The sequence below is a fragment of the Protopterus annectens genome, chromosome 9.part0 (genome assembly GCF_019279795.1).
Source record: "Protopterus annectens isolate FY-2018-M chromosome 9.part0, PAN1.0, whole genome shotgun sequence".
NCBI classification, from domain to species: domain Eukaryota; kingdom Metazoa; phylum Chordata; order Ceratodontiformes; family Protopteridae; genus Protopterus; species Protopterus annectens.
Window position 1 is genome coordinate 1,498,052,269 of NC_056743.1, and position 12,652 is coordinate 1,498,064,920.

Below are 12,652 nucleotides of genomic sequence, written 5' to 3' on the forward strand. Positions count from 1 at the left end.
TTTATTATAGTAAACTGCTGAGCACAAACAGGAATACGTTATTGTTTAAAAGTTTTGTGACATTTTATTTTTATTTATTTATTTTATTTTACATTTGTTGACCGGGCTAGTCTGGCTGGATACATGTCCATTTTCAGCAGAGGCCCGAGGAGAAAAGCTCTACTATATACTAGAAGGTAACATAAAAATAGTACAACGGGATGCAAAATTATAAGCATGACAAGAAAATGAGTCCAATGTAGCATAGTAATGGTACTAAAGCAATTTGACAATAACTATAATTAGCAAAACTTAAACAAAACTATAATTAGCAAACCTAACAAAGCTATAGCCATAACATAGAGTGATGATTTATGTTTGCAAATTCTTTGCTGTAGTAGGAATAGTACAGTCATAAAAGAAAGAAAGTAGTAAATTACATAAGAGTTTATAAGGTATTTACAGTATTCACAGTATTCACAGTTGTTATAATCGTTTTGTGCCAGGGCAATAGATTAAGAGGCAGATTTGCATAGCTGGGAGCAAGCTATAAATTTGGGGGGGATAACAGGTTGCAGAGGTAAAGTAGTATCCAAGTGGATAGTAGATAGTTGCAGAAGTGGGGTAGTATTAGTGATAGGGACAAGGATAGAGGTAAATGGAGAGAAATGAGAAGAGGGTTGGATGCTCAGGTCAGTCAGGGTTTGAGCAGGGGCATAGCCAGTGAGACTTAAAATAGTTCCTCAGCTGTTTCTTGAAAAGTTGAGAAGAGCCTAGAGAGGTCAGTTCTATGGGAAGTTTATTCCAGTATGAGCCATTGGTGTTTGTAAACAAGGAGTCACCAGCTTTGTTGTGTGTTTTGAGAGTGGCAACTAGTAGTTTGTTGGCTGAACGAAGGGAAGTAAGATTCCTGAAAGGGACAACAAGGTTATTTAGTATGGGTGTATTAGATGGGTAGTGGAGGATTTTATAGGTGATAACTAATTGATGTAGGAGAATAAGATTTTGGAGTTCGAGCCAGTCAAGCTTTTTGAGGTTAACACAATGATGGGTGTGAAATGGGGAACCTGTGGCAAACCTGGCAATGCTATGATAGACCATGGCAAGTTTCTGAAGGTTAGATTTTGAAAGGTTTATAAAGGATGGGAAGGCATACAATAGTGTGGAGATGAGATGAGTTTGGGCTAGAGACACCCTTGTAGATGCTGTTAGAAAGGGCTTAAGTCTAGAAAGAGCACCACTCTTTTTATTAACAGCTTTGATGGTTAGGTCAATGTGGTAATCAAAGTTTAGTTGATTATCTATTGTGACGCCTAGTAGTTTAGTGGAACAGTCAGGTGTAATGATAGTGCCATTGTCAGACACAATTGAAAAGGAGAGAGGGGCGGATTTAAGGGTAGGAGAGAAAAGTAATAGTTTGTTTTTTTTGGGGATTAAGGAGGAGACAGATATCTTGGAATCATTTTTCTGCTGCTGTAAAGACTTGTTGGGTAGAAGAATGAAGTTCGGCTGGAGAAGCAGCAGAACAGATGAGAGATGAATCGTCTGCATATTGAATACATGTGGAAGTGGGAAGAGAGGTAGACAGGTTATTTATAAATATGGAGAATAGAAGGGGTCCTAAGACGGATCCTTGAGGGACACTGATAGTGACTGAGAGCAGAGAGGAAAGATGGCTGTCCCAGAGGACTGCTTGTTGTCTATCTTTCAAGTAGGAGTCAAACCAGTGCAATGCCAAAGGTTCAAGAGAGAGACATTTCAAAGTGTCTAGCAGAAGGTGATGGTTCACCATATCAAAGGCTTTAGAGTGGTCAAGAAATAAAGCAGAGGAGAAGAGGTTGTTATTGCGATTTTTGTTGATAGTGTCTGAAAAGGAGAGAAGAGCAGTGGAGGTGCTATGGAAAGGTCTAAAACCATGTTGTGAGTCAGAAAGTAGGTTATTATGTAAAAGATGATGTAGAAGTTGTTGGTGTATACAACTTTCCATAAGTTTAGATAGAGGTGATAATAAGACTATAGGACAGAAGTTGGAAAGTTCATTCGTGTTTCCTCCTTTATGCAGAGGAATGATATGGGAGACTTTCCAGAGGGAAGTAATAGTAGATTCAGTTATTGTTCTATTAATTAAGATGGAGACTGGGTATGCTACTTCAGCTGCTGCAAGCTGCAGATATTCAGCTGGTAGTAGGTTGGCTGAAGGAGTGCATGGTTTAAGTTTTGAGAGTAATTTGTGTATATAGGTTGTGGAGACTGTACTAAATGTTAGAGTGGGGGTGTTATTTTGAGGAGAGGTCATTTTGAGGGAAGTGTGGGGAATCATGATCTTTGCTAGAGAGGTAACTGTTTCAGAGAAGAAGGTGTTGAATGTACTGGCTATTAAGTTGGGTGGAGTCTGCGCTAAGTTAGCTGGAGTAGGTGTTTTGGTATTACCTGGATGAAGCAGTTTATTGATTCCTGACCAGAATTTTTTGGGGTTATGATTTTGATTTTGTTGGTGTTGAAGGTAATATTTTTTTTATCAAGATAGGTAAGTTTTTTTGTAGTGTTTCTAAGGTATTTGAAGTTTGGTGATCAGTTGGGTTTTTAGTAGCTCTCCATTTTGTCCATTGTTTATTCCTTAAATGCATCATTTGCTTGGTATCTTTAGAAAGCCACAGGGCAGCTTTGGATCCTGTTCTAATTACGCGAGAGGGGGCGTAATGCTCAAGAATTTGAAGGAATGTGTTGTTAAAATGGGCAACTGCTTCCTCAAGTGGCAGGTGTTTTAGAGTTGACCAGTTATACTGTTTGAGTTCATTGAGGAAGCTAAATGTTAGAGTGGGGGTGTTATTTTGAGGAGAGGTCATTTTGAGGGAAGTGTGGGGAATCATGATCTTTGCTAGAGAGGTGACTGTTTCAGAGAAGAAGGTGTTGAATGTACTGGCTATTAAGTTGGGTGGAGTCTGCGCTCAGTTAGCTGGAGTAGGTGTTTTGGTATTACCTGGATGAAGCAGTTTATTGATTCCTGACCAGAATTTTTTGGGGTTATGATTTTGATTTTGTTGGTGTTGAAGGTAATATTATTTTTATCAAGATAGGTAAGTTTTTTTGTAGTGTTTCTAAGGTATTTTAAGTTTGGTGGTCAGTTGGGTTTTTAGTAGCTCTCCATTTTGTCCATTGTTTATTCCTTAAATGCATCATTTGCTTGGTATCTTTAGAAAGCCACGGGGCAGCTTTGGATCCTGTTCTAATTACGCGAGAGGGGGCGTAATGCTCAAGAATTTGAAGGAATGTGTTGTTAAAATGGGCAACTGCTTCCTCAAGTGACAGGTGTTTTAGAGTTGACCAGTTATACTGTTTGAGTTCATTGAGGAAGCTAGGAAGGTTAAAGTTTTCTTTGTTACATATAATACGATAGTTGGGCTGATTTAAATTGCTGTTTTTTTTGTTTGGTGATGTAGGTGAGAAGATGGTCGCTGATTTTGTCAGGGAGTATACCAGTTTTATAAGAGAGAGGATTATTGTTGACCAATATCCAGTCCAAGATGACTTGTTTATTGGTAGATTTGTGAATTCTAGTGGGGGAGTTTATAGTTTGTTGAAAAGTAAAGAGGATGAGGTGATAGGTGGGTTTGGGGGATATGCAAGAGTTCCAGTCAATGTTAAAGTCTCCTAGGGTTATGGTTTCCTGAGGAAAGCTACAGGAGAGCCAGCTAAGAATGTTTTCCAGTGTATTTAAGTTGTTGCCAGGAGGGATGTAGGAACAAATTATATATATGGCTTTGTTTTTATTTAAGTGGAATTTGCTGCAGAGTATTTCAGCATTGGCAGGGGAGGGAGGGAGGGAGTCAATAGAGGGCACTTGCAGTTGAGATTTATAGAGTAAAGCAACAGCACCACCCTTTTTGCTTAGACGATCCCGCCTTAAAATGCTATAACCAGGAGGAGTAATGTCATTGTCTTTGGTGCCTGGTTTAAGCCAGGTTTCAGTAAGACAGAGGATGTCAAATGAGTAGAGGTCAATTAAAGCATGGAGTTGTGTAATTTTATTGTTAATGCTCCGAATATTTAGGTGTGCTATACAAAGGGAGTTAGAAGAGAAAGGTGAGTTTGAATTGTTAGTATTTGGTTTTGTGAGGGTGTTAAGGAGGGAATTGGTTGGGCCAGGGTTGGGGTGGATGTCCCCATGTAGCAGTAAGAGTATTTGAGGAAGTGGGAATATGTTTGAGTTTTTGGAGGGTATTATGTAGAACTTTCTAGATGTGTGAAACCTGTTATGTGGTATTCTGTGATAGAGTGGGGGAAGGTAGGAACATGATGACAGGAGGTTAATGTAGGTTTGATTAGCTAGGGGAAGGAATGAACCTGTGTGTTTAGCTAAGCTAGGAGATCTGCTAAGGGTGTAGTACTCATAGGAAGTAAGGGTATAGTATAAAAGAAGGATGTTAAATAGTAGGAGTAGATAAAGTAGTTTGAAAGGCAGGGGCGTGTTGAGTTAGGTATGCTTGGCAAGGTTAGAAATTAGTAGTATTTGGATGGTGGGGATAGGGGTGTGGTAGTGATTCAGGAGTGGAGAGTTAGTGAGTGTGAACGAGGTAGGAAATTGGATATGGTGTGAGAAAATTGGGGGTAGGGTAGGGGAGCGGAGTGAGCCAGCAGGGCGAATGGAGTAGGAAGAGCCAGAGAGAGGACCAGGGTGCAGAAAAACAATCAGTGAGGAGTGAAAGAAGCACTGGGTACAGGGCAAGGTAGGAGTGGACAAAGAGAAGGGGTACAGAGAGGATGATCGGTAAGTTGGGAGAGATAAAATACAAGTTTAGATGCTCAGAGAGGTAGTACAGTTGGGTGTAGTAGAGAGATAGAAATGGGGTTGAGACCAGGAAGATATCATGAAGAGAACAAAACTCTAGTGAGATAGGTAGGGATAAGAGGTTTACTAGGACTAGGGTACCACCTAGTGGTCAAAGTAAAAAATAAGGAGAGGCAGAGCAGGCAAAGAGCAGATTACTGGGAATGTGGTGAGGTACAGGAGAGAGTTATCCTAGGGACAAAGATGCAGAGGGAGGGTAGGAGAGTGTGACTTAGCTGCTAAAGGAGGGTGGGGGTGTAGGCTGCTGGTTAACTTGGGAGGGAAGTCAAATAGCCTGGAGTTATATAACTTAAAAATTCAAATTAGCAGGACATACTTTCAAAAAAGGACTGTTCAGGGTAGAAAGTCTTGGTGGGAAGGACAAGCAAATCTTATTCGGGACTCTGTTCCTTAAATTGGATTCCGCACGGGCCTCTTTAGAGTGGATAAAGGCAGGAACTCAGGTACACAAGGCTGGAGAAATATAAGGAAGAGATAGAATACAAATAAGTAAACACACAGTTAGAGGGTGAAGATCAGAGACAGCCAAAACATAGTACCTTAGAAACTGAGTCTAAAGACAAACAAATGACAGCCCCTTAACACATTGTAGCGCAGGCACACCAGAGAAGGATTAATAAATAGCAGGAAGCAAACAAACAGAATACAGTTATTTACAAAATATTTGAATGGGTATAAACAAGTTCCTTCTATGCAGTTATTTTTTATGTAAGTCTTATACAGGACATGCATACATTATATTAATGCATCAATTGAAAACAGTTATGCAGTAACAGCATAGGTTGGTAGCTGTATCAAGCAGCAGAGTTGAACTAAAGAATAGTTACAAACACTAATTGCCTGGAAGTAAAGATGTTAAATGGAGTCTAAGAATTCCAGTAGAGAACAACAATCAAGTACAATGCATTGGCCTGCGACTATATTATGCAAGGCAGAATCCAACAATGGGCATCTGTTTATCTATTATTATTATCATTATTACATTTTCACTGAATGAAAATAGATGAGTCGGGGAGGAGATTGGCCTTTTTATGAGGCACATAATAGGAATCTTTAACTGCAGTAAAGCAGTTTCTCACCTTTTCAGGATGACAGTAGATGAGGTTCAAGACTGTATATAGTTATCAAACAATAATGAGAAATTTTATTTCTACCCTAGTGTTTTAATGAACATATAAAAATTAGAAATATGTAAGGTAAACAACAACTGTGGAACATATAATACATCTTTTATTTTTCATAAATATATACTGGCTTTAAAGGATGCAGACTTTTGTTCACTTTGCTGTTAAAGACTATTTTGTTTAATTGAAGCAGAGGGGTTTGGGCTTTTTAGAATAGTAGATGAGTGGTTTTTCTTGGATAGTTAGACTATTTAAGCAGGAAGTGTTAGACTCCATGAGAGTTTTGAAGGATTTTAAAAGTAAGTGTTTAGTTACAATAAAAGGTTTTTGTTTTGTTTTGTTTTTTTTTTGTGGGTGTCTGCAATAACAATTATTATGTCTCTGATTAAACTTTTAAGTATTTATGTCAGTATGACTTTTAATGCGCATTTCTTTAACAAAAAAGAGTTATTATACTGGGACCGTATAGTTAATTTAAGACAGTTACATCTACACTGTTGACCTGTATGACAAATTACATTTATTAACTGTATTTCCATAAATGTTAATGGATTGAATTGAACAGTTGTAAGATGGGTAGTCTAAACAAATATTTGAAGTTATTTAACTCACAAGTTATTTTTTTCAAGAAACACACCTTTTGATGGAATATAAAGACAGACTTAATACTAAGTATTACTCTATATTATCTAGTTCACAATATAATAAAAAAATAGGAGTTGCTATATTATGGAAAAAAATATTTCCCTATGCCTAAAATCATTGACACATATACGGATGATAAAGTTATGCTTTGTTCTGTTACCGTAGAATATAATAAAATAGTATTAACCCTTATTAACTTATACTGTGTTCCTGGAATAGGAATTAAAATTGTTGCACAACTTCTAGAACAAGTAATTAAAACTTCAAAAAGTAGCATCATAGTAGCAGGAAATTTTAATTGTATATTGTCACCAAAGGATACTAATTCAACAGGTAAATGCAAAGAACAGGCATCAGCAAAGTCACTGTTAACGTTCACCAAACTATTTAATCTTACACACATAAATGATTTCTCAGATCCAGAATCACATTTCTTTACTTATTACTCACATAGACATAGAACATAATCCAGAATTGGTAGAGTATATTTCTCCAATAAATTAATAGATAAACTAGGCAAAGTTAAAATGGTATCCTGCCCACTTTCCGATCATAATGCAATCACTTTTGAGCTGTTCTTAAAATCTAACAATAATGTTAAGATCAGGAGGATACCAGCATATATAACTTGCTTAAAAGATTTTGAGGTCTATTAAAGAAATTCTTTATTTTGTAGAAATTAACAATACAGGAGACATTTCAGAAATCTATCTATGGGATGCACTAAAAACACATCTTTTTGGTTGAGTCACCAATTGGCTATCAATAAAGAAAAAAAAAACAATGGGACAAAGAACTGTATGAGATACAAGAAAAACTTGACAAATTAAAACTGGAAAATCAGATAGGTAACAATAATAATATAGAATATATTAATAATCTACATAACTATTTGAAATGTTTAAATCATAAAACTAGGAATAATCTAGAAACATTTAAGATAATTAATTTCTCTATTAACCCAAAATCCATGCATAAATTAGCTAACAGAACAAACTACTTAGTAAGTCTAACCATATAAAGGAGATTTATTCACATAAGAGAAAAGGAAAAGTAACAGAAATAGAACATATTTTAGAAGAATTTATAAATTCAATAAATTCAATAAAATCAATCAATATAATGTAATACAATACTCAGAAGGGATAATCAAAACTTTTATAAAAAAATATAAAAAATGCATTATCTGTTCATCAAGTGAAATTAATAGACCAGTCTTAATGTCTGAAATTCAAACTAAAATTAATAAATTAAAATCTAGCAAGACACACAGTAACGATGGAATGATACCAGAATTCTACAAGTTACTACCTAAAGAACCTTTAAACATATTACACAAAGTTTTTTCTATAGTTAAATACTTAACAAAAGTTCCTCCCTCCTGGAAATATACTTTTATCTCCCCAATTTTAAAAACTAGCAAAGATCCAACTGAATGCTCTTCATACAGTCCAGTTTCATTTTTAAATGTAGATTATAAATTATTCATGGAGAGTCATGCTAATAGATTAAAAATATTCTACCTTCCATGATTAATGAAGATCAAATTGTTTTTATTCTAAATAGAAATACTTATGACTATATCGAAAGAATAAAATTTAAAGGGTGCAGTGGTGCAGTGGTTAATCTTGTCACCTCACAGCAAGAGGTTCTCTGGTTCATTTCTCAGCTGGGGTGCCTTCTGTGTGGAGTCTGTATGTCCTCTCTGCTTTTGTGTGGGTTTTCTCCAGGTGTTCAGGTTTCCTCCCACATTACAAAGGCATGAATCTGGAGCATTTCTCCCTGAGCTTCCATTGAAAATTGGTTCATTCCAAGTCAGACTTTCCAGGTAAACAAATGTTAAATAAATAAATAAATAAATAAATAAAATAATCACAGTAATTGTCAATGTAAACAAAACAAAAGAGAAGCTAACATTACTGATTCTAGACATTAATAGTGCTTTTGACTCTTGTGAATTGGAAATTCTTTTGTAAGTCTTACATGAATGTAAATTTTCAAGCAATTTTAAACATCTTGTAAATCTTCTTTAAGACAATTGTTTTACATATGTTAAAATAGCTACTTTTACTTCTGATTTAATACATATTTTTGAAGGCAACTAAACAAGGGGTTGGAAGGGTGGCCTAATGGTTAAGGTGTTTGCCTTACAAACACAAGGTATAAGGCTTGAGTCTCACAAGGGATAATTGGATAGGCTTAAAATGACTCGCAAGGGCAGTTAGCCTAGTACTAACCTAAAAATGTCCTCTTTCACCCCTATTTTTCACTCTAATTATGGAACCCTTTGCTAATGTTATTAGATCAAATTTAGACATAAAAAGCATTAGCATAAATGCAAATTTGGTTTCTAAAATCCAGTCATTTGCTGATGAAATTCTTCTAACACTGAGTGACAGTGATAGTTCTCTTTCTGCTATTTTTAAGGTAATGTATGAATTCCAAAGCAAAAAATCTGGTCTCTCCTTTAATGATAACAAAACTAAATACTACCCATAAATGCCTATATTTATAGGATAAATGGTAGATGTACTAAATACATTGTTAAAGAGAGAAAAATGATTTAGGGATAATTATAACAGATAACATGAATAATGCAATGAATTACAATTATACTAACTATATAATCAGTATAAAGAATCTAACAAATGAATGGAATAACATTTTCTACACAATGGAAGAGAGACTATCTATAATCAATATGATTATTTTACCAAACATCTTATATGTTATTCAATCATTATCTTTACCTCCATCTAAAACATGTATTAAAGGATTTACTACATTGATTTTAAATTTTTGGTTCCCCAACAAACCAAGAATTGCCTTAAATCATCATATAAGGGATTGGACAGCAGGAGGGCTTGAACTACCAGATCCAGAATTATATTCTTTATCATCAGTTATAAAAACAATATCTCTTTTGATAAATAATATTTACACGACCAGGTGGAAAGAGTTTTTAGGATGTCTTTACATAAAATTTAAACATAACATAAACCTTAATCATAATCTTATACTACACAATAGTTTACATTGGTTGCTAAGAGATTACCTTTCAAAAATAAGTCACCAGAAAACTGACTTTTATTTTATTTCTGCTATATTAAATACCTTTAGAAACTTAATTTATAGAAATCCAACATATAAAGGCATGGAGTTTTCTTCTTTTCCCTATAGCATACACTCAAAATAATATTTTCACTTCAAAGTTAGATACATTGATCACATTTAAATAAAAATCTGATATATTGTTTTCAATTAATGAATAATGAAACACTGCATTCCGTTGATTATATCATAAGTAAATATGATTTAAGTAAAGATGTGTGGCTGGAATTACAATTTTGCAGACAATATGTAGAAGGTAAAATTAAGTTAATGCAACCAAGGGTAAGAGATCTTATTGCAAATTTAATTGAACTTTTAATACTATTACTACAACAAAACACACTGGGAGAGGGTCTCATATCCAAATTACATAGAGTGGTGAGGAAAGAAACAAAAAATTGTGATACAATTATAGGAACTATTTTAGTCACATTAATAACAGACCTCCAGATGAAGAGGATAAAAAATAATTTTTAATATCTTCCAGACAACTCCTTCTCTTAGATGGAAACTTTTACTTGGAAATGCTTGCATGGATACTTCTTCACAGCTCATAAAACTGAATTATTGTTTAAAAAGAAGTAAGTTTGTTGGAGATTTAAACAGGAGCTTAAAGCAAATGTTCTTTGTGTTGTACTTACACCTTATTGGAATGACATGAATCTTTTTACAGGCTTTATTTGTGGACAATTTTGTTTTATCTAAGTCACTATTTCTTTTATACCCCTATTCTTGTTTGTGTTGAAATAATGAAATACCCTCTTTTATGGTCCATTTTATCAATTACGAGGAAAGTTATAACCAAGAATTGGAAGAATGAAGCTACACCCTCTTTCAAAGAATGCACAAATATTGCAACCGGAGTATGTCATATGAAAATTATCACCATTAAATCAAGATCTACTAGAATTACCTCCTACTATAATATATGGACAAATTTCAAGGACCTGTTTGATAAAAAATAAATAGCTATGCTCATATCAACTATAATGTATAGGAATTTTTTGAGACTCTTCATTGTTAGCGGATACTCTTATAACTAGTTGTTCTTGTTTGTTCTCGATCATATTGTTCTTTTTTATGTTCACAGATTTTTAAACACAATTATTGTCATGATCAATTTGTTTAGTTAAAATCTAATAAAAACTTAAAGAAAAGAATTTGTGAAAATCAAAGATTATCCTTTACTTCTCACAAAGTATCTTACAGACAAAAGTCAATGCACAGAAGGTTAATTACATATTATATAGAAGCAAAACAGTCATTATGTAAAACTAACTGGAGTGGGGTGTTCAGTGGAAAAACTGCAGATGGAATGAAGAAAAATTTGAAAGAGAAATTGTTTGAGTGCAAAAAAAATAAAAAATCGTTTAACATCAGGATCTAGGCATACAACATCAGGGGGATATATTTCCATAAGAACAAGATATCTGATTAAGGTAAGAGACAAAACATATAAGAAATGGAAGAGAGGTTGATCTACTACTTTGAAAACTGAAATAAACATACTGGACAAACAGATTAAGCATAGTGTGAGACAAGATCAAGAAAAATTTGAAGACAATTTATATGAAGATATTGAGCATAATAAGAAACCTTTTTATATATACATAAGATGCAGAAGGAGTAAAGATACTGAAAGTGATAAACTATGTGCTAATTCTAAAATTTATTCTCAGACACAACAGATTATAAATATATTTACAAAATGTTATGCAAAACAGTTTGGCTCCACAAAAGGGGTGATAAGTTGTCCTAGTGACATCCGGGTAACCCCAGATACTGGAATCAAATTAGATCATTTTGAAAAAGAACTGAGCAAACAGGATCCAAACAAGGCACAGGGAGGAGACAGAATTAGTAACAATGACCTGAGATGATGTCAGCAAGAACTTACAGTACCATTATATCTATTATTCACTAGGTCATATAAATATGGGGAGATTCCTCAAAATTGGAGACATGTACTTATTAATCCTGTCTTTAAGGGGAAAGGGGAGTATGACAAATCCAAAGTCATATAGACCCTTAAGTCTACTTTCATGTTGTAAAAAATAATGGAGAAGGTAATATTGGGTAAGTTATTGTCAGAGGTTGGGACTTGAAGCCATATATCAGCATGCATATGTTGAAAACAGATCTATTACCACCTGTAACATGATGTTCTATAACAATATAATAGCAGCTATGAATGAAACATTGTGCTGTGATGTCATTTATATGGATTTAACTTCAGGATTTGACAGGGTCATACAATAAACACTGATCAATAAATTAGTACAACTAGGTATTGATGCACTCTTGATAAGATGGATAGCTGCATGGCTTATGAATAGGACATGGCAAGTATCATACAGCAACTGGACAGGTGAAATCCTTGGTTATAGTCAGGTTGTCCCACAGCGCTCTGTCATTGGCCCTTACTTGTTTAGATTGTATCTTTCAGACCTAACATTTTCATCTGAGGTGTCATATAGGCTATATGCAGGCAACCTGAAATTGGGTAAACTGATTAAATTTGTTACAGATAAGGCATGTCTGCAAAATAACTTCACTAAATTGACCATTTGGGCACAGGAAAATAATATGCTGATAAATACATCAGAAACTAAGCATTTGAGATTTGGGACACATAAATTGAAAGGTGAATATTTAATACAGCAAACAGTGATTGAAACTGTGGACTAATTTAAGGAGCTGTGTATATGGAGTAGATTCAGCTATGAGCTCTTCTAATCATATCAACCAATTGGTTAATGATAGTTATAGAACTATAGGTTGTATAAACATATTTATAAATTCTAGGAAATCAAAAATAATGAAGTCATTGTTTGTTAGCTACATTAGACCCAAACTTGAGTAGGGAATAACAATAGGGAAACCCTATAAGAAAACAAGCATGAGTAAACTGGAAAGAGTACAGCAGAAATATGCTAAGGACATC